General features: G+C 39.4%; 1 long non-coding RNA gene across 2 annotated transcripts in view; it reads right to left on the bottom strand.

Annotated features, from left to right (window-relative positions):
- Positions 1 to 23,003, bottom strand: part of LOC125486234 — a 54,623-nt gene that overhangs the window by 15,299 nt on the left and 16,321 nt on the right. Inside the window, exon 4 of one of the 2 annotated variants that reach the window (XR_007264921.1) lies at positions 9,346 to 10,158. The exons of the other annotated variant lie outside the window; for it this stretch is intronic. This is a non-coding gene — a long non-coding RNA (uncharacterized LOC125486234). Of the gene's footprint in view, positions 1 to 9,345; positions 10,159 to 23,003 lie in introns of those variants that run through there. 2 annotated transcript variants of the gene reach the window in all.

A 23,003-nucleotide genomic window follows, 5' to 3' on the forward strand; every position in this document is an offset into this window, starting at 1 on the left:
GTTCATCCAGCTCTACATCTCACTATCTCAGATTCTCCAGCATCTGCAGTCCCTACTATCTCTTAACATTTACATTCAGCTCTTGTTCAGCTCGTTGTATCATAACTGTCTCTGGCACCTTGCCATACAAATTCAATTCAATTCAATTCTTCTAACAGCTGCTGTTGGCTTCTCTGCTTCCATCCTGTGCTAATTGTCCACAAACATATCACACAGGTTCCCCAGCTGCTCCAGTTTCAGGGCTCTTTTTGCTGTGAAATATCTTAATTTCTTGTTCCATCATGAGGACTCTGTCTGTCTGCCATTACTCTTCACACTTTCTGAGGTTAAAGACCTCATCCAAGAAAATAAACCGCCCATTATTTCACAACAAGAAAATACACCTTATGGCATTTTCAAATGTTTACCCTTCATTAGAAAGGGATCTGATGAAACTAATGTGCCAGAAGCTGCCTGAACTGCTCCTTAGCTCCTTTTATTTTAGTTTGGAGTTTGAAACATTTGCAGCTGAATCCTCTTAATTGATATATCATCATTAACACTAGAATCTGTCTAGCAAGGATCTATTCTGTCCTATTGAACTGAATTATTTAGTGCCTCTACTGCTGCAGACACCAACTTCACTCTCTCATTATCTAAATTTATCGTCCCTATTTTAGAAGAGTAAATCATCTTGCCAACTCTTGTCTCAGTATTATTCAAAAACCTTTTCCAGTCTTACCATCAGTTTTTGGCCACTATTTGTGAGCATGCATGAATCATAGATCGAGAACAGCATAGAACAAGGACATTTGGCCAGTCAGCACATGAGAGGAATCTGCATGAGCAATTCAATATTCCCACTCCCCTGTCGTATCCTCGTGGCCGTTCCCCTGTAACACTGCCAATTTCACCCTTTCAGTTTCCCCCTCAATTTCCTCTTGAATGCATCTGCCCCTATCATCCTTTCAGGCAATGGATTCCATATAGTAAGTAACCACCACATTAAAATGTTGCTCCTCTTGTCAACCTTATGTGTTTTTTGCTAATAACTTTAAATCTGTGTCCCTCTGATTCTCGACATTTACGTCAATACAGACAGTTTATCTGTAATCCTGCCGCAAGTAACTCACCTCCTGACTTCCTAGACTTTCCCAGAACAAAGAAACAGTCTTTGTGATGGAATACTCTCCACTTGCCTGGATGGGCATTGCTCCAACAATACTTGAGATGCTTAATATCATCCAGAACAAAGTTTATCTTTATCTACCCTGTCCCTTCCTGTTAATATTTTGAAGACTTCAATCAGATCACATCTTAACCTTTTAAATTCTAGACAAATCAAGCTTAATTTGTACAATCTCTCCTCATAATTTAATCCCTGATTTCCAGGATAAAAACAGAAATTGATGGAAAAGCTCAGCAGGTCTGGCAGAATCTATGGATAGAAACCAGAGATAAAGTTTCGGGTCCAGCAATCCTTCTTCAGAACTCCAGGCATTGTCGGTATCATTTTCATAAACCCATGTTGCAATCCCTCCAACGGCAATATATTCTTCATAAAGTGTGCTGTTCAGAATTGCTGACAGTACTCTCAGTGGTGTCTAACCATTTGTAGTGAATAGATGGCATAAAGGATATCTGACTGTTCACACAGATTGTAAAATTACAGTGAATTTACAATCCCCTACATTTACTGTGAACGAAACCTGCTTATTAGGAAATAGAAAATGATCGTCTTTAAAGTTGGTATCATTGACTCTTCATATTCTGTCTGGTGTTAACAGTGCTACTGAGGAGTAAACAGTAGTTATCTGAGGCTCAGTGCAAGCTAGAAGAACAGCATCTCATTTTCTACTTAAGGACCCAGCAGCCTGCTTGACTCAATATCAAGTTCAATAATTTCAGGGCCTGAACACTTTCTTCCATGTCCTTTACCCATTCCATATGCCAAGCCCTGTCATCTCATGGGCTGCTTTCAGCACAGCCTATCCATTTTCACCTACTTATGGTCCCCATTCTCAGCTTTTCTTTCTCCCAGGCTTATCCATCCCTCTGTCTGCCTAACTGTCTTTCTCTGCCTCTGATCTCCATCTCCATCTGTTGCATATTTCTTTATCACATTTCCACTCCCACGCCGCTCCCCTCCCACCACCACCACCGTTTCAGCATATATACCACCTTCACCTAGCTACTTTCAGTTCTGAAGAAATCACTGGACCCAAAACATTAACTCTGCTTTCTCGCCACAGATGCTGTCAGACCTGCTGAGTTTCTCCAGCAATTTCTGTATTTGTTGTAGTTATACAGCTTCCTAATTATGGCTGAAAGTCTCAGTGCTTTTTGCAAGTAAACAGATAAAACCAACCAGAAGGTCCATTAGGAATTGCAACCACTCATTGTTTTGATGTCAGTTATCCATCTTGGTGAAAGCTCTACTTGGCTTACAACCTATCTTTGCTCTGGCTTGCTGCCCATATGAGAGATTAGAGTTGATTTCAAATTGCAATTTCCAGCAGCTTCTCTCTGAGCACATCTGAAAAGATAAACCTTGTTTATCCTGACATCCTACTAAATGCCAGAAAATTAATGATGGTATTATATTCATTAAAAGATAGGTGTCATTCCTAGATCAATTATTTGAAACATTATACAAGGTGCTATATATTTTAAGAAGAGTGTGAAAATACTAAAATGTGCTGCATGGTATTCACTAGTTCACCTGGAAGCAGATGCAAAATTCTAATCTTGTGTTGTCTTTCGGATTTGGCTCAAGAATGACTAGAGTCCGCAAAGATTTAAGATGCAGGCAGCCTGCCATCCAGTAAAATAGTAGATCTAATTCAAATCTGTAACAAAAAAATCTGGTGCTTGGATTAATGTCATTTATATTGGGTATGTACATTACTTTAAAAATTAATTATCCCCATACACATGCAATTTTATTTTTAATTCTAGTTATGGTGCAGGTGCTGAAAAATTCACACAGTTGGAGGTTTGAGGTGAGTAAGCCCAGTTAGAAGTTTAACGTGGTTTAACTGACCACCCAAAATCCCATAACCTTTGCTGCGTTGATCCTGAGTAACCTGTCAATGGACATAATGGGGTAGTAATTGATGGGTGTTGCAGCCATTGTCTGAGAATAAAATGGATACAAAGCAGACCAGTTTCATTGTGATACAATTTAGGTCCAATCTGCAGTGTTGAACCCTTTTCTAACTTCACGGGGCCCACTTTTACTCTGGTGGCTTCCCAAATCAGAGATGGGATTTCTGTGTTTGTTATTAGGGGCTACTGAAAAACCCCTTGATGAAATTATCCAGCCTCAGGAGGACATGCAGTGTTTAACCTACTTTGAAATCTCCTGTGGCCTACATAGCCACCAGAGAAAGGCCAGGAACCAGCAGAGCTCCTCCAATTTGTCAGGTCTACCGTAACCTAAACCTCCCACTCTCGATCATACCTGACAACAATTTTTATCAAGGGAAGCCACTGAATTTTACTTTCCTGTTAGGTACACTGCATATTTTTTCCTACTCCTGCAATTTAATATGGGATAAATATCCTGAATTTATCTAAAAACCGGAAGAACTGCAGATGCTGTAAATCAGGAACAAAAACAAAGTTGCTGGAAAAGCTCAGCAGGTCTGGCAGCATCTGTGAAGAAAAAACAGAGTTAACATTTTGGGTCCAGTGAGCCGTTGTGAGGAAGGGTTACCCGAAACGTTAACTCTGTTTTTTCCTTCACACGTGCTGCCAGGCCTGCTGAGCTTTTCCAGCAACTTTGTTTTTGTTCCTGGATTTATCTCTTCTGTTCCTAGACAGTCCTATACATCTCCAGAAGATCACCTCTTAGATGCCTTTTCCCTCTCTCCAAAATGCACTTTCACCCAATCAGTCCTTATAATTCAGACCTCAGACACTTGCGGGGGGGGGAATTTAATGTTTGGAGGCAGGGGGTGTTTAATTGGTTAGGAGTATGCCAGATAGATACCCCACCACTTTCCAGCCTCTGCCCTAATTAAGTCTGAAGTGGGATGGTTTGTGGATGGCCTTCCATCTCCACAACCAATTGAGGCTCTGAAGTCAGCAGTCAATACCCCCTCTAAGGGCCTGATCCCTTTTCCAGTGTCTTCAGCCAGTAGTGGGTGGGGCAGCCCCAAAAAGCAAACCTGTCAGGGTTCAAAAAGATCTTCCTTCTGGTTCTAGCTCCCAGGTTAGATCCCACTCTATGGTGAGTTAGCTGATCTCAGCTGAGAGAAGCAGTTCAGACTTTACAAGTGTCTCCAGATTAGGAGGGGATCTGACTTGTTGAACAATGTTCTGCTGGCCTGTGTTTTACTTTTGTAGATCCAGTAATAGCAGCCAGACATACTGTATTTTTGTTTGAAATTTATAACATGCATTGGCATGTGTACCTCAAGTAATGTTTTTGAATTGCATTTATAAGCATCAAAAGAGCTTCTTATGAACTGCCTTTGAAGGTGGTGATACTATTGGTTTAAAACTGCGATTCTTTACAAGAACTCCTTTCAAGTTTGCACATAAAACAGAATGCTGTTATCTATTAAATTATACTATACAGCTTCTGGCTAAAAGAATGTTTTAAGATCCAGAACGAATGGATTTTAAGAATACATCACCCTGGAACCTGGCCATTTCTCTGCCATAGCTAAAGACAGACAGCATAAATGAATAAGTTGTTCAGCTCATGTGGCTTTTTTATATTTTATGTCCCATCCTCCATTTGGAACTTTTTTGTTCTTCCTCCAGGTCTATGTACCAACCCATACTCTCACAATCTGTCTTGCAACATGGTTAATAAGAAACACAAGGGGGAAAAAAAGCTGAGATAACTGACCATCGATGATGAGATGCCTGCCTTCCTCAGACCCTAAGATTGGGAGCTTGCTTTGTGGGAAATCATGGCACAAACCCACTGATTTTTAAAAAAATATATTTACTTTAGCCCCAAATCCAGCATGCTAAGTATTTTTCACTGAGTGCTGAGGTTGTTTCCAGAATGTCACCAATTAGAAATTAAGTTGTGCAATATTCATATAGAAATGTTATGTCATTGCATCTTCTGCTACTTTAAATGGGCAACACACCAATCATTTTGTTTCCTCCCAATCACTTCCTACTCCTTCAACAATATTTGATTGCCCCATAACGCATGAATCTGTCCAAGATTAGAGTATTGCTCCTAAAACTGAGAGGATAAACTCTCAGTACCTCAATGGAAAATAAGAAAAAGAAATTTACCATTGAATAAGCAATCCCTCTTTCATCTTTAATCTTCAAACCTTTACCCTTTAATGTAACCTTGTGTGGGCTGTCAATTTTAAACTTCTGTCAATATTTCTCTGAAAGTTGTTTCCAAGTTCCTTTGTAAATCCCAAATTCATAGCCCTGAATGTTCATCTCTGCTGGTTGGAAGCATACCTGGCACATAGTAAGGTAGTTGTGCCTGTTGCAGATCAGTTCCAAGACATCTCTGCAGGAGTTCCTCAAAGTAGTGTCCTTGGCTCAACCATCTTTAGCTGCTTCATCAATGATCTTGCCTCCAACATAAGGTCAGAAGTGGGGATGTTCGCCAATGATTGCACAATGTTCAGCGACATTCAAACAGATGTTCAAATGTTTGAATGCAACAAGATCCAGACAATATCCAGGCTTGGGGTGACAAGTAGCAAGTGACATTTGTGCCACATAAGAGCAGTGCAATGAATGTTTACAAAAAGAGAGGATCTAACCATTGCCACTTGACATTCAATAACATTCCCATCACAGATTCCCCATTTCCACATCCTGGGGGTTACCATTGACCAGAACCTCAACTGGATTAGCTACTTAATACAGTGGCTACAAGAACAGGTCAGAAGCTAGGAATATTGTAGCAAGTAACTCGCTTCCTGATTCCCCAAAATTTGTCCACCATCTACAAGGCACAAGTCAAGAGTGTGATGGAATATTCCCCACTTGCTTGGATGACTGTAGCTCCAACAGCACTCAAGGGGCTTGACATCATCCGGGACAAAGCTACCTACTTGACTGGCACCACATTTCAATTTAATATACTGGTATCTCCTCCCAAAGGGCATTGTGGTCCACCTACAGCATATAGAACGTAATGGTTCCTGAAGGCAGCTCACCACCATTTTCTCAAGGACGACTAAAGACAGATAATTATTGCTGGCCCAGCCATTGACACCCACATCCTATGAATGAATAAAAAATAATTAATATGTTCAGCATTATTATAGAGGCTGAGGAGAATCTGGATGTTAAGTCTTACTTCTCTAAAGATCCTAAACTGTTCTGTCCACAAATCCATATTGCATTATCACAGAGATAGTAGGAACTGCAGATGCTGGAGAATCTGAAATAACAAGGCGTAGAGCTGGATGAACACAGCAGGCCAAGCAGCATCAGAGGAGCACGAAAGCTAATGTTTCGGGTCTCTGATGCTGCTTGGCCTGCTGTGTTCATCCAGCTCTACACCTTGTTATCTCTGGCATTATCACAGAAGTCTTAGGGCACGGCCCATTGTGTCCACACTGCCTCTCCAAACGTGCATCATGACGTAGTGCCATTCATCTGCCTTTTCCCTATTTCTTGCTACATTGTTTCCATTTAGATATCCATTGCCCTTTTAAATGCTGCAATTGAACTTGCCTCTACTACACTTCCAGAAAATGCATTCAGACCTGTTGTATCAACATGTTTTCTCTCTTTTCACTTTTGCTTCTTTTGCAAATCATTATAAATCTATGCCCTCTTGTTATTGATCCTTTTAAAAGCAGGAACAGTTTCTCCCCATCTACTCTATCCACCCTCCTCATGATTTTGAAAACTTCAATCAGATCTCCTCTCAGCTTTTTCACTCCAATAACAACGGTCCCAACCTCCCTAATCTATCCTCATAGCTGAAGTTCCTCATCCCTGGAACAAGTCTTGCAAATCTCTTCCACATTCTCTCCAGTGCATTCAGAGCCTTCCTAAAGTATGTCACCCAGAACTGTACACAACTCTCCAACTGAAGTTGAACAAGTATCTTGTACAAGTTCAACATTGCCTCCTTCTCTTGTATCCCATGTCCCTGTTAATAACGTTGGGGATGCCGAATGCTTTATTAACTCCTCTCTCCAACTTCTTGCCACAATCAGTGATCTGTACACACATACCTCTGGAAGCTACTGCTCTGCATCCTATTTAAAATTATACCCCTATTTTGAATTGACTGTCCATGTTTCTCCTACCAAAATATACCACCTCACACTTCTCCCCATTGAACATCATCTGCCACCTTTCTGCCCATTCTATAAACTTCTCTCAGTCCTTTTGGAGTTCTACGACTTCTTCCTCACAGTTGACAATACTTTTAAATTTTGTATACCTGAAAACTTTGAAATTCTTCCCTGCGCACATGGTCTAAAATCATAGAGTCATACAGCACAGAAACAGACTCTTTGGTCCCAACCAGTCCATGCCAGACATAATCCCAAACTAAACTAGTTCCACCTGCCTGCTCATGGCTCATATCCCTCCAATCCTTTCCTATTCATGTACTTATCCAAATATCTTTTAAATGTTGTATTTGTACCCACATCCACCACTTCCTCAGGAAGTTCATTCCACACATTAACCACCCTCTGTGTGAGAGATTTACCCTTCATATCTTTTCTAAATCTTTCTCCTCTCACCTTAAAAATGTGCACCTTAGTCTTGAAATCCCCCATCCTAGGGAAACCAGGATGTTGCTGGGTATGGAAGGTTTGAACTATAAAGGATGGCTGGATAGGCAGGGATTTTTTCACTGGATTGTAGGAGGTTGAGAGATGACCTTATAGAAGTTTATAAAATAATGAAGGGTATCTAGATCATTAATATGCACCAGGAATTGCAAAGGTCCCAGCACTGATCCCTTGTGAACTACACTACAAATCTTCTTCAAGCATGAAATTTATCCATTGACAATTACTATGTTTCCAGTCAGTCAACCAATTTTGTGTCCATGTTGCTAGTGTCCCTTTTACTTCATGAGTTATAAATTCTTTCACAAGTCTGTTGCATGGCATTTTATTGAATGCCTTCTGGAAGTGCTTTTACAGCATTAACCTCATCAACCCCTTCTGTTACCTCTTCAGAAAACTACAGTTAATCAGTTAAACGTGATTTCTCCTTTACAAATCCATGCTGCTCATCCTAAACAGCCTATCTATGTGCATGTGAATTTTATCCTGGATAATTGTTTCTAGAAGCTTCTTCACCATTGAAGTTAAACCGACTGTTTTGTAATTGCTGGGATAATCCTTAGAAATTTTTTAGAATTTGGGATTGATGCTCGCAATTCTCCTTGTAGATGGTCGACATGCTTTGGGGAGTCAGGAGATGAGTTACTTCTGACACCTCCCCTAAATTTAGGGAGGATTGAGAGATTACTGTCAGTGCCCATGCACTTTCCACTCTCACTTTCATCAATATTCGCGGATGCATCTCATCCAATCACAATATCTTGTCAAATTTAGGTACCAATAGTCTATCTTATATCTCTTCCTTATTAATTTTGAACCCATCTAGTTTCCCTCTTTGTCATCAGTACCACTTTCTTGGTAAAATTAACTGCAAAGTATTTACTTAATACCTCAGACGATCACCCAGTTTCCATGTATAAATCTTTTTTTGGTGCGCTACCACTCTTTTATTATACTTATGCTATGGAAGACTTTGGGTTTTCATTTTATGTTGGCTGCTAATCTTTTCTGTAATTCCTCTTTGCCTTTTCACCTCCCCTAACATCAACCTGCCTGTAAATCTGTCTTGAACTATATAGACTCATAGCTTCAACTTGTTGATTGGTTTGGACATTCTCATTCAAACTCAGCAATTGCCTTCTTAGTGAAAACAACATGTTCTTGCTTCCTTTCGCAGCTTTTTGATTTTTTACTGATTTCCCAGTTTCTTTTCCTTGTCTATTGGGAAAATTTACGATTCCTTTCCAAATCTGCTGGCAGAAACCTTTCACAATTCTGATGATCTGAACTTTATCAGAATTCTGTATCAGTTTGGAACTAAAACCACTTTGGCTGGAGTGACTGGTTCACTTGAACAGACCTGAAAAATGTGACCTTCCTGCTCAGAGAAAATTGTTCTCTGCTTCTGAAGCACAGTCAAAAGCTAGTCCAATGCCTTTTGCTCTGCTTATGAACTCAACTATATAAACATTTCACCTATTAACATTGAGCATGTCCTGCCAGGCAAATACCTTCTTGGAAATGATATTTTTAGATCACTGTTCCAAATGACTTTCTAGCTCTTCCAGAAAAAAAACACTTAGAACTAACCAAAATCCATCTTCTTCTATTTCAAAATCCAAATTCCAAGTAATAATAACTTGCATGTATTATACACCATCCATCACAAACTGATCACTGACCATTTTTCTGCGAGGACCACTAAGCTCCTGACTTCATTGCAACCATGATCCAATCATGGACAAAAGAGCTAAACTAATGAGGTGAGGTTACAGTAACTGTCCTTTGGGCTACCACCACCACCAGCATGTTGCTTGTGCAGTTAAACAGAGTTGGAAATACAACATGGGATAGATTTGCTGCCATCATCCTCTTTAGATGTAGGGATCAATGGTGCCTGTTTGGTGTAGTGTGGTAGAAGAAAACCACATACTGGTCTAACTAGAAGAGACTCTGGTATTGTACAAGTAGTTTATTGAATGATCACAACTAGTTACAGATTATATTGACAACATAGGCATTGTTACAAAGACTATGCAGAAGACTTGAATATTGGTTTTAACCCTTTGAAATCCAAAGTTGTTCTGCCCATAAATCCACAAGATATTATTGGGGTGATGTTTAAGGCACTCCTCAATATAAGCCCTTTCAGACCTTTACATACATATACAACAATTCACACATTGCTATTTGTGGGACCTGGCTACATATACATTCACTGGTGCATTGTCAACAATACAACACTTAAAAAAAAGACTATTATATTTGTGAAGTCCTAGGCTTGCGAAAAGCATAATCTTTCATAGTCCACTATGTTTGTTGCATGGGAAGAAAAGCATTGTTTTCCAAGTAGCTCATAAATTCAAATGTCCAGTGATCACAATTGTCTCAATTTTCCACGTTTGCAGGGCGGTAACTGATACTGAGACATGAGAAATGGCATTATTAATCACATCATTGTTTTTGTTTCAGTGGCAACATCTACAGAATTACTGCAACTTCAAGACTACTGAGATTGAAGTTCAGCAATGTTAAAGTATAATGACAAAGTGTGGTTAATATTTTACATGAACATCCATGACTGTTTGAATTGAAAATTCTATTTCATGCAGAAACTAAATGTAAACATGCAAGTTGAATTCTATAACGAGAATGTTGACATTCAACATATCTTATTTGAATTAGAGGACCCCATTGGTGATTTATGTTGTACCTTGAATTATTCACTTGATCTGTAGATAATGCTGCAACAGAATGTACTCTACCAATAGTCCAATTAAACAATCAGTTGATCAAGAGCGTCAAAGAGAGTATTTCTACAAGTTAACAGTGAGCTGTTGCCTTTTAAATGGTTTATAACTGAAATAGTTGTTGTGCCTTTCTCACTTAAACCTTTGATATTAGGAACACTAAAATTCAACTGAGTATAAGAACCACACAGCTTATAATTTGTTCCTCTGTAATTTGGTGCTGAAACAGCCTCCTAATTCTGTTGCAAAATGCATAATACCTTCAGAACAAGTGCAATCATGAATTTTTGTTACTCTTTCCGGTTGTCTCCATCTTGATATACCTTGCATTTGAAATGAAAGGCATTCTCCAGTTAAAAGATCATATTTCAACCCATTTATTATAAAATATGCGTATTTTTGTCTTCATCATTTGTTCACCACCATATTTCCTAGTACTTATATGCAATCCATCAGCATCACTAACAGAGGATACACAGAAAAGAAAATAAGGTAATCAATATAGTAGACATCCAGCAATCTCTAGCAGGTGTTTTAAAAAGAAATTGTAGGGCAAAAGATGGGTTTAAAGAATTGCTTTCAGCTTAGAAGAAACAATTAAAAATTCAGAAGAGCACTAACCATAGTGCTATCAGCAGAGAACAGCAAAAACTTGCATTCAAATAGCACATTTAATATAGTAGAACTTCCCCAAGAGTTTCACAGAAGTTTAAGGAGAAAGACAAGAAAGTTGAAAAGAAAAAGGAAGAGAGGCTAACAGGAGGCGAGAGAGACATCACCCCATTTAACCACCCACCCCAGCAATCAGTTAGTTGCATCATATTCAAAGATACACCAGAAATTTGAGCAACCAAACAGATTTGGGTTGAGTACAAAGTTTGTATTTGGTCTGCCACAGTCTCCTAATATTTTATATATTTTCTGTTTATTTCCAGAAGGAAGTAATTTTATTTGAATGAAGTTAACTTGTTTTGTGTCTATAGTAAACTGTGCAGTAAGACAATGATGGAAACGATATACTCTGTCACTTTTACTTCCGTTTGGTACTGCAAGAATATGAACGAGTGTGCAGATAGAACTCTGCATAAAGCCTGGTTAAACATAATACTGAGTGGCACTGATTTCTCTTTTCCTGTCATATTCTGTTTTTCTTTGTTGGTAAAAGCATACGCAGTGTATATATCAAAAAAAAAAGCACAGGCAGGGATGTATCATTAAAACAAAATGTTCTTGAAAAATGCACAGTCCACAGTAAATGTGCCAAAAAATGGAAAATGCTGAACTATAATGAGCTGATGGAGCTTGAGAACGCTGTTGTTGCATTGATATGAACAGCTGCTCTACTTCCTATTCAGCACAATGCAGTAAACTGATCCATTGTCTGTTCACGCTCTCTCTCCACCCACCACCCCCCGCTTCTCTGTCCCTTGCTGTGTTTCATGTGGTTATACTGAATCAGGAGTATAGACTCCAGCCAGCAAATTCCATTTCATAAACAAACATAATCTGATAATCCCTAAACAAAACTGGGCTAAAACATCCCGTCATTGTGAAACTGACGGTTGCTGATTAGTCTATTTATAATGTTGATGCATTGCTGACTGACAAGGTGTTTATTATTTAAGACACTAGGTTTCACTTATATCCTCGATTAGATTGGAGTGATAGAATCCCTGTTTGCTGGTCTGAATTTTGCATTGTTGTAGTATAAATGGACTAGGAATAGGAGTACAAACTCTACTGCGGCAAATTAGGATGTTGTTAATTAATTTGTAAGCAAACAAGGGAGGCAAAATAGACATGAAGCTATGAGTTTGTCATTTGAAAACATCAGATAGAGCTCATTGGTAACATTCTCACCAGAGTCAGAAGATCGTGAATTCTCCATTCCAGTGATGTGAGCACAGAATTGAGGCAGAATTTAAGTGGAACACTGAGAAAGCATTGATGCACTAGGCTGTCCTCGGAGTGATCATAAAGATCTCCTTGACTTATGTCAAAGAAGAGCAGGGCAGTTCACCATTTCATCCCGGCAAATATCTATCAACCACAATTTACATAAAAGAACATAAAATGCCCTCATGATCACACAATTCTGCTATGCTTCTATCAAGAAAAATTTGACATGGAATCATGTAAGGAGATGAGTTAAGTTTTAAAGAGGGTCTTTAAAAAGGTTTTTTTCTAAATTTGTTCATGAGAAGATGGGCAGCATTTATTGCTCATCTCTAATTGCCCAGTTTTACATTTAAGAGTCAACTACATTGCTGTTTGGTGGCACAATGCCAGACCAGGTAAGAATGGCAGATTTCCTTCCCTCAAATTCATTAGTGAACCAGATGGGTTTTTTTAAAATGACAGTAACAGTGTTTACATGAACATTATTAGGCTTTTTAGTCCAGATTTTTATTGGATTCAAATTTTAACCATTTACCACTGTGTGATTTGAACCTATATCCACTGGACATTAGTCTGTGGTTCTGAAATTCTATTCCAATGACATTACCACAATGCTACCACCACCTCCCCTGCAGTCATTCTACAGCAATCAGGCCACTAATTGACTGGAGTCAGGACTTCCACACCCAATTAAGAGGACATCCCACATCTGAGCTCTATGGCCAACCTGCCATTTGATGGTTTTCTCAACATAGCAGCACTACCTGGAAGAGTGGTCACTGCTGGGGATTGTAGGCACACCCAAAGAAGGCACACCAACAGAGCCCAGACTTGCAAATAAATCTAGCTGCTGACCTCTAATAGTACTGCACTGAAATGTCAGCCTGCATTTTGTGCAATGAGTAGGACTTGAACCCACAACTTTATGATTCAGAGGTAGAAATGTAACCAACTAAGCTACAGCTGACATACCATGAAAGATGGTTTATAAGGTCAATTAAAAATAATTGAAAATAAATTAAATATAGCTTCATCTTTACCTTCTGTGCCTGCCAGATGATTTTGAGTCCATCTTATTGCCATCCTTTCTAAAGATTCCAAATTTAGTTCTGTTCGCACCATACTATTAATTTAACAGTGTCATGTGGTGTTATATACTTCCAGTTGTAGCAGGTGGAAGGCATGACTGTGAACCTATTGTGTGGATCCTGTATCATGTGGTGCTGAGTCAGGTTATGGTGGAGGAAATTCATAACTGCACTTCTCCCAGGCTGGTTAGGTTTGCAGGTGAGCGGAAACAATGCACAGCCCTTGCATGCAAGGTCACAGTTGTTAATATTACTTGATATGAAAATCTTGGAAAACTTGGAGGCAGATGCTCTTGGTCCTTCTACTGAGCAGGAGTTTGGGAAGACAGTTGCATTAGAGACTGAAGGTTGGGTTAAATAGACAGGTCTTGAAGCTTTTGAAAGTGGTGAGAGATGTTTTTTGTTCAAGCACCAATTATCAGAAGTGTTACTGGGAGTATTTGTTGTCATGTAATCAAAGGAATGAGAATATTACCCAACTCTTTTTAAATTCATGCAACATAACCCAGAGATGGTAGAGAGATTTGTGGAATAATTTATCATTTGCGTGAGTTTGTTCAGTCCATGAACTCTTATTTGTTCGGATATTAATGATCCTTTTGGGGGAGGTGTAGTGGTATAGTGCATAGTGTAACCTGATGCCAGAGTATAACCAGAGGCTCCAGGTTCAAATCCCACCTCATAATTTGAAAGTGTGCCCTAATGTGGAGAAACAAGTTGATTATCAATCTGTAAATTCTTCCAGAGCAGATGAGTTTCTTGGTCAGTCAAGGCCCTGTAGTAACAGCCTCTTCATGTTAAAACCACTCCTTAGGCAGGTTGTTGTTAAGGGGTTGTGTCATTCTTGTTCTGCAGGATGGTGGCTCAGTGGTTAGCACTGCTGCCTCACAGCGCCAGGGACCTGGGTTTGATTCCACCCTTGGGTGACTGTCTGTGTGGAGTGCACATTCTCCCCGTGTCTGCGTGGGTTTCCTCCATGTGCTCCAGTTTCCTCCCACAGTCCAAAGATGTGCAGGCTAGGTGGATTGGCCATGCTAGATTGCCCATAGTGTTCAGGAATGTATAGATTAAGTGGGTTACAGGTCTGGGTGGGATGCTCTGAGGGCTGGTGTGGACTTGTTGGGCCAAAGGGCCTGTTTTCACACTGTAGGGATTCTATGATTACCACTACATTGAATCCCTACAGTGTGGAAACAGACCATTCAGCCCAACAAGACCACACTGACTTTCCAAACAATATCCCACCCAGAACCATCCCCCTATCGTAATCTTGCATCCTTGACCACTATGGGCAATTTTAACATGGCCAATCCACTTAACCTACACATCTTTGGACTGTGGGAGGAAACTGGAGGACCCAGTGGAAACCCATACAGACACAGGGAGAACATGCAAACTCCCAAGGGTGGAATTGAACCAAGTTCCCTGGCACCATGAGGCAGCAGTGCTAACCACTGAGCCACTGTGTCACCCAATGATGCTCTTTAGTTTTCCAAATCAACCTGTTCAGAGATGCTATTACACACCTTAGGAGTAGGTGACACTTGAGTATAGATTTTGTTTTTAAATCAACCTGTTCAGATACATTGTGACACATTTAGAACAGGTGGGACTTGAACACAAGATTTTTTGGGCCGAGGGGTAGGGCCACTTCCACTTCCACTATCCCACAAGAGCCTTAATAATCATTTTTAAAAAAAACTAACCTTACTATAATACCAAACAGGTGTTTATTCTGCACTAACAATTTAGACAGAATGTATCAGATAAACATCATTTTGTGATAGTGCTAACTATGCACGCTTCTCAAGTTTGAGGAGACTGGAGGGTTTATTGGCTTGAATCTCATCCACTCACCTCAAAGATAGCTCCTGATCAACTTGTTCAGCAGTATGATTACACACCTCTAGAACAGCTGTGACTTTGAACCCAGACCTCCTGGTCTAGAGGCTAGGGACACTACCGTTGCACCAATAGAGCCCTTAGAAGCAGCACTTAACCCCAGATCAATAGGATAAAGCTGCCTGTCATTGCTAGGTCTGGAAACTCTCAAACTAACTGCCAGTATGAATGAATGAATGAAAGAATGAATGAAAGAATGAATGAATGAACCCACTTAACAGCACTACCCGAATCTTGGATGAGTGACACTGAATTCTCACTCAATGAATGAATGGCTTCTGTGAGAAATAAGAAGATAGTCACATAGAAATAGGAAGGAGTGGTTGTTCCAGAAACTGTGATCAGTATATATTGGGAGAAAGTGAGGGTGCCTTGTTCTGTTTCCAGCTCTTGCTGTAATAAAACTGATGTATATTTGTGGAAATTATGCGTTTTCGATTACAGCTTGTGACAGTTTCATTTCCACGGTGTGATTTATTTATATGATAAATAAATACATTCACATATTTTGTCTTGTTGATAGTCCTAACTGAAAGTGTGAACTATACCCTTTATAAAATTCTGTTTCGTTTGTTCCAATAGCATTCCAAAAGAGCTTGTTGAAACAGATAGATGTTTATTTGCAATGTGAAAAGGAATAAATCAGGGTGGCAAGATGGCTCATAGCATCGTGGACTCAGGTTCAATTCCAGCCTTGGGTGACTAACTGTGAAGAGTTTGGATATTCTCCCCATGTCTGCAAGGGGTCCCTCCGGGTGCTCCAGTTTCCTCCCACAGTCCAAAGATTTACAGGTCAGGTGGATTGGTCATGCTAAATTGCCCATAGTGCCCAGAGATGTGCAGGCTAGTTGGATTAGCCATAGTAAATGTGGGATTATGAGGATAGGGTGGCAGGGCTGGGTCTGGATGGGATACTCTTTTGAGGGTTGGAGCAGGTTTGATGGGCTGAATGGCCTCTTTCTGTATTGTAGGGAGTCTATGATTCATTTAAATGGAATTAGACGAGCACATATTGTTCAAGGTTGAGCTTGTTCAGTGACAATATGGAACATTGTCACTTAACATTATTGATTAACCAGCAAAGCGTTCAGATAAGTAAAGTAGTATCTGAATTATTTCTCTACTCACACTATCAGTCAATTAATCTGGAAAGATCAAATTCTACCATCAAATTGAAGATGCACCTGTTTAGTAAAAAAACCTGCAAATGTTGAGTAAACCGAAATAAAAACGTAGATGGGAATATACCCGATAAAAGAAAAAGCAACTTTGTGTTTTGGAAACTTGAATGTTAGTGCAAGAGGGAAGGACACAAAGAACAATAGGTAGAAACGAAAAAACCAGGAATTCCGACCCCAGTCACAGGACAGGGTTAAGAGATTGAACAGCCAGTATACAATTTTTTTGAAAAACTGGAAGAAAGTAAAAACTGGTAAATGATCTACAAAAATCATCTCAGTGAGGCAATTAAAAGACAGTGAAAGATTAAAAAAGGAACAGTCAGAACTCACAAACACGAGCCAAAAGTGCCTGAAAACAGAAAAGACAGGCTTCCTACCAAGACTGTGTTCTTTGAGGTACCCACATCTGAACTATTAACCTCTTCCCAGATCCTGTTAAACCTATGACCTCGAGCAGAGTAAACCTTCAAAAGAACTCAAATAAAGTCACTACATTTACTTAGACAACAAGGTGCAGGGCTGGAAGTTCCGATTTCTCCTTTGCAACACAGACCACATCTCAAGCAATGATTTAATTGGGTATTTGTAATGTCTAAGCTGGGACGAGTGCACTATCTCTCTCCTTCTCACTACACCATTGGCACAACAATAAATTGTGTAACCTGGCTTACCTGGTTCCCTTTATGGACAATCATATGCTTCTCTGTATTGGATTGGTATATGATATATATATATATGATAGAGCCAAATTTAATAAACACCAAATTATTGATTTATTGAGAGACAAAACTTACTTAATTAAGATGCAAAACTGGTTGATATATTTAGTTTGTAATAACAAAAATGAATGCTTATTCCTCTAAATAACCTAACACACACACACACAAACACATAAAACTCTACACGCATACTGGGTAAAGAGGAAAAAAGTTCTCTCTGCAGTGATTCATTTTGAGACTTTTGTCTAATAAGTATAATTCTTGAAAGCAAAATGGATAATGTTTGAGATAGTAGGAACTATCAGTACGAACTAGGACCGTAGAAAGTGCATTTCTGAAGAAGGGTCCAGACCCGAAACGTCAGCTTTCCTGCTCCTCTGATGCTGCCTGGCCTGCTGTGTTCATCCACCTCTACACCCAGACAAAGTTTGAGATGTTTAGATGGCTGACATTCTGACGTTCTGTAAAATGTAGATGGGTGTCACCAAACATCACTGATATCTCTGGGATCTTTGCATATCCAGTTTGTTCCAGAAACAGGATACATTATTGTCTATTCCTCCAGATGCTCTGCATGATGACAATCAGGGTTCAGACTGGACCCACAACAAGGCGTTTGGCAGAAACAGGAGAGCTGATCGGGGTAACTAATTTCTAAATCCATGATGGCCACCAAAATACAATATCCAAACAATCTCAGAGACAGAAGTTGCAATCTTACAGTCATAAATCCAGGCAGAGATTCTGCAGCAAACAAAACAGTTATCACAAGACCTATGACTTTCAAGAAATGCTTTGTTAAACACTATGTTTCAATGTCCAGGTATCAACAATCCTTCAGATTCAACTCTATACAAAAGTATTAAATATGAAGGGTCTTCATAAAACACTCCAGATATGGATTCTCGATCCTCAGTATGATTGCTTCTCAGACAATGTGGCAGATGGCTAAGGTTTTATGTTTCTAATCAGTGTTGACAACAGACTGCCGAGTAGAAGGTTTAATTACTATTCTTCAAAACTGTATTGAGTTTAGTTGGAATACATTAGATAATAATTAAGTTGGTGTGAGAATTTGGCAGAAGGGGGAGGAAAGGAGGGTTTAACTGGTGACAGATTAGAGTTGCACTCGTGAACAAAATGGAAATCTTGGCAAAGCACATTTCAAGTCCAGGTACACTATATGATTTGTTCAGATATGTCTGGAAACTTTTAAAACTTATTAGTTATATAAATCACTGCTTGTCTCTGGTTATAGTTTTGAGGGGTATTTTGCGTGCTAGTTTAGGGTCTTTAAAGGGAGAATCAGATGAAAATAAGAACAGTGGGACCAGTTTTGTAGCTGCTCAGGAAAGAATGATTAACAAAAATGATGTCCAGGAAGAATTAAACCATAGATCTAGCATTTGAGATGCAAATGATCTATTTCCTACTCAAAAGAATGAAAATTAAAAACAATATATATGTTATGTTTTCCTTATTGTACTCTGGCTCACTTTTTTTACTCATTCATTGGATATGGGCATTGCTGGTTGACCATTTATTGCACATTCCTAATTGCCCAGAGAGCAAGAAAGAGTCAACCACTTTGCTGTGGGTCTAGAGTCACATGTAGGCCAAGATGGCAAATTTCCCTCCTTAAAGGACATTGGTGACTATTTGTATTTTCAATGATAATCTACGGTGGTTACATGGCTATCAATAGATTCATTTTTTTAATGAATTCAGATTTCACCATCTGCCCTGGTGGCAGATTCGATTTGAACCATGTCCCAAGAACATTGCCTGGGGTTCTAGATTACTTGTTCAGTGACATTACCACCACACCACCAGCACCTTATTTGGTAATTAAATGACTAAAATGATAGCTGGTGCTAAATTTTCTTTGCTACCTTTTGAAGACTTATGATAGAACATGCTGAAGTATTGTACCCAAGACTTGCCCCTTCATTCTTATAGACACACTACAATAATCTATGTTGGAATAAAGCCATATGGAAAACACCTCAAGGACATAGGAAATGACCCTTCATGAGAAAAGCCCAAAACAAAGAAGCTAAAAATGGCAAGAATTAAAAATGGAAACAAAATGATCACATCTTATCTCTGCAAGAGACAGACATTTCAGGATCTTTCAATTCACTTTGAAGGAAGTCCAGTTCAGGGGTTTCAAATATTTCTCTCAGGGACAGTTTTAAAAAGTTGTGATATTCTCTGGCACCCACTATAAATACTGATATACTCCTGGAGCTTATACGGAAGTTTTTTTTAGTTGAAGGACTCCTGAGTAAATGGATGAGTGAGCACAGCCCCATTGAAACAATAATACAATATAATACCACAACGTTAAAATAACAAAGAGTTTTTAAAAATGATTTTAATGAAGGTGGAATTTACTTATTGATATTAGTGACATGGGTTTTCTGCACCTCATTGCAGACTGTGTCTTAGGCAGAGCGCAGAGGGAACTAAGCATGAGAGAAAACATTAAGGAAGCTAGGGGATGGCAACAACTCTACAATAAAGTGTGTGTGTGGAGGGGGGGAACTTTTGTTGGTGGAGATGGGGGAGCAGAGCAGTCAGCTTTTCTAAAATTTACACCTATTAATTAGATGGGGAAACAAAGGCAGAGTAGCTATATTTGCAAATGACACAAAGATAGTTGGGAACATATGATATAAGGAGGATGTAAGAAGGTTGCAGACAGATATAGATAGGTTGAATGAGTGGGCGGAAATCTGGTGGGTTGAGCATAATATGGGAAAATGTGAGGTTGTCCACTTTGAAAGGAAGGATAATAAAACAGAGCATTACTTAAACACAGAATGACTGCAGAATTCTGATGAACACAGGCAGTGGTGAGACCTCTTCTTAAATACTGTCTACAGTTTTGGTCTCTTTAGTTAAGGAAGGATGTATATACATTGGAGGTGGTCCAGAGTTGGTTAACTTGATTGATGTCTGGAATGTTGCATCGACCCTCCAAAGCCTATCCCACCCAGACCCATCCCATTCCCATAATACTGCTTTACCTTGGATAATCCAGCTAACCTGCACATCCCTGGATACTATGGGACAATTTAGCATGGCTAAATCTTTGGACTGTGGGAGGAAACCGGAGCATCCAGCAGAAATTCATACAGACACTGAGAGAACATGCAAACATGCTAACTATTAAGCCACCATGCCACTACAGTGGTTAGCACTGCTGCCACACAGCACCATGGACCCGGAGTTGATTCCAGATTCTGGTGACCATCTGTGTGGAGTTTGCATGTTCACCCCGCATCTGCGTGTGTTTCTTCTGGGTGTTCTGGTTTCCTCCCACAGTCTAAAGATGTGCTGGTTAGGTTGATTGGCCATGCTAAGTTGCCCCATGGGTTACCAATGGTAAATGTGGGGCTGCAGGGATGGGGTGGATCTGGATGGGAAGCTCTTCAACTGTTGGTGCAGACTCGATGGGCTAAATGGCTTCTTTCTGCACATTAGGGATTCTACGACTTGACAAGGGTGGACGTGAAAGGATGTTTCCTTTTGTGGGTAGTCCAGGACCAAGGGCACTGCTTATAAATTATGAATCTCCTTTTTAGGGCAGAGATGAGGAGAATTTTTTTTGAGAGTGTTGTGCAACTTTGAAACTCTCTGCCTTAGAAGGAAATGAAAGCCATCAAATTTGGCTTAGGCAGAGGTAGATAGATTCTTGTAACACAGGCAAATCAAAGGTTATTAGGAGTAGAAGAGAATTTGAAATTCAAAGCACAAGCAGACCAACTATAATCTTATTGAAAGGCACAGCAGGTTCAAGGGCTGATTGGCCTACTTCTGCTCCTATTCTGTATGTTTGTACGGGGAGCAATGGTGGAGTGGGATAAAACAGATGCACAAGGAGAGTACAGCACACCTCCTACCACCACTCACTTGATCGTAGGACATTGAATCGTCACTGTCTCACACAGCTGTCCCTGCATCCCTGCTGGAAGATCTCTGAAGGCTCCCGGGGTCTGTGGACCCCAGTTTGAAAACAAGTATCCCATACAGCCATTAACTTAATGACTTCCTTTTAAAAAATAACTCAATCAAAATGACCGACAAAAGATATTTTTCTTAACATACAGTAACAGAAAATACAGTAGTAAGCCAGGAAACACCGATATTGGATGCCAAAAGGCAGCAATCTGTCTACATTAAGAAATTGCTGAGAAACGGTTTCCAGGCTGCAGGAAATTAAATGCCAAACCAGTCATTTTTCTGGGTATTGTATTTGTTTTCCAACCTGCTACAGTTCAAATTGGAGCTGAAAGATTTAACAGCAAAAACTATGCATTTCGAATAAGACATCCTGTCCATGGAGGCAAATCCTGTTTTGTTCTCAGACCCCATGAAGCAGTAAGCAACAAATAATACTCCACCAGATGCCTCTTATTGGCTGACTTTCTGCTTCAGCCCTCTCAACATGACAAGTAAAACTCTTCATATTACACATATTATTCAGTGAAATTAAATATATTACATTTTATATCAATAAGTTTAACAGCAATTTTGGTTTTCAAATTTGGTTGTAATTATTTTCACTCAAAGAATGTTTTGCTTTCTCTTTGTGAACAAATTTCTTGAGACCATTACGGTATATTAACACATAGCTTGAGTAGTGAATAAAATATTCACTACCTAGATTCAATTAGTATAATAGGCACATGAATAGAAGAATAAAACAATCTGAGGCTGAGGCATTATCCTCACGTGACAGAGAGCAGCTCAAAGAACCAGGTGTCATTGCAATGATATTGCACAAAAGGTCATTGTGTTGTCATGTCAGCAACTCTCCTAACCTCCTCCAATTAGCACGTTCCAAACTTGTGACCACTAACATTTAGAATGACAAAGACAGCAGAAGCAAGAGAACCCCACCTTTTGCAAGTTCCTTTTGCAAACCACACACTATCCAGATTTAAATGATTTCACTGTTCCTGCACTGTCACTGTATCAAAACCATGGACCTCCCTTCCTGATAGCACTGGGACACATGTACACCCAATGGCCTCAAACTGCTCAAGGCGTCAACTCGTCACCATCTTCTCCAGGGCAATTTGTAACAGATAATAAATGATGGCCCAGTACTAATACTTACATCCCAGGAATTAAATTTTTAAAAATGGCCAATTGACTTACTTTAATATAAGTTGCATCTTATACCAAAGTATTTATTAAACAGAAAACAAAGTCCATCAAATAATCTTCATTAAGTGGATAATTCTTGAGAACACTTAAGAGATTTACTATGTTATGGGATCTTGGAGCCGTACAGCACATAAGAAGATCATTTAGCCTATCGTGAAAATGTAAGCTCTTTCAAAGAATACCCAATTAGTTCAAGTCCTCTGTTCTTTTCTTGTAGTCTTCTATTTAAAAATTCCCTTTTCAGGTTTTTATTTAATTCTCTTTAAAAACTTACTATTGAATCTGCTTCCACCATAATTTTGGGCAGTGAATTCCAGATTTATGCAGCTCACTGCTTTGTGTCAATCAGAGATCAGGTTGGCTTTTCAATACATTTTAGTGTAACATAAAATTTACATTTGTGATACTGAAAGAGTGATGGGCACTCATATTGCCGGATGGAATATTTTGATATTTCATATCTACTCTGAATGTATGCATTTGTCAAATCAATTGCCACCCTCAGGCAACAATACAGTTTTGAACCAACTAATAGTCAAGTAGCCAAAGT

Source organism: Rhincodon typus, chromosome 27 (assembly GCF_021869965.1).
Source record: "Rhincodon typus isolate 14 chromosome 27, sRhiTyp1.1, whole genome shotgun sequence".
Taxonomy (NCBI): Eukaryota; Metazoa; Chordata; class Chondrichthyes; order Orectolobiformes; family Rhincodontidae; genus Rhincodon; species Rhincodon typus.